We start from the raw sequence: 649 nt of genomic DNA on the forward strand, positions 1-649 counted from the left end.
AGAAAGAGAGAGAGAGAGAGAGAGAGAGAAAGAAAGAGAGAGAGAGTAGAGAGAGAGAGAGAGAGAGAGAGGCAGGCATGGCGGCCCTCTCCCTGGCGAGAGATCCCGGTGATGATAGGCGCTGCCAACTATTTAGATAATGCCGATATGCAGTCCTACATGCAACGCATTAGCGGCGTGTTACTCACACGGGCCTGTTACACACCTACGTATGGGTAGGTAGGTAGTTAGGCTGGGCCCGTAGGTAGGTAGGTGAGTATGTATGTATGTATGTATGCACCCACGTATAAGTAGTTAGTTAGGTTGGTAGGTATGGCTGTATGTATATAAGTAGTTATGTATCAAGAGCCCATAAAAAAAAATTGGAAAATTTCCATTTAGAATTTCTCTTAGAATTTCTCTTAAAATTGTCTATTATGGACTCTTGGTATGCATGTATATATGTAGCCACTTATAGGTAGTTAGTTAGTTAGGTAGGTAGGTATGGCTGTACGGTGGGATAGCGGGCTCGCAGGTAGTGAATGTGGTGTACGGCTGTATGTGCGTGGCCGTCTGTGGCGTGTGCTGGCGTTCGTATAGCTTGCCGTTTCTCTTGTATGCAAAGTTTTCTTTCTCTGCCCCCCTCGTTCTCTCTCGCGCTCGCGCTCTC

This window comes from Priapulus caudatus, unplaced genomic scaffold (genome assembly GCF_000485595.1).
Source record: "Priapulus caudatus unplaced genomic scaffold, Priapulus_caudatus-5.0.1 Scaffold2736, whole genome shotgun sequence".
Taxonomy (NCBI): Eukaryota; Metazoa; Priapulida; class Priapulimorpha; order Priapulimorphida; family Priapulidae; genus Priapulus; species Priapulus caudatus.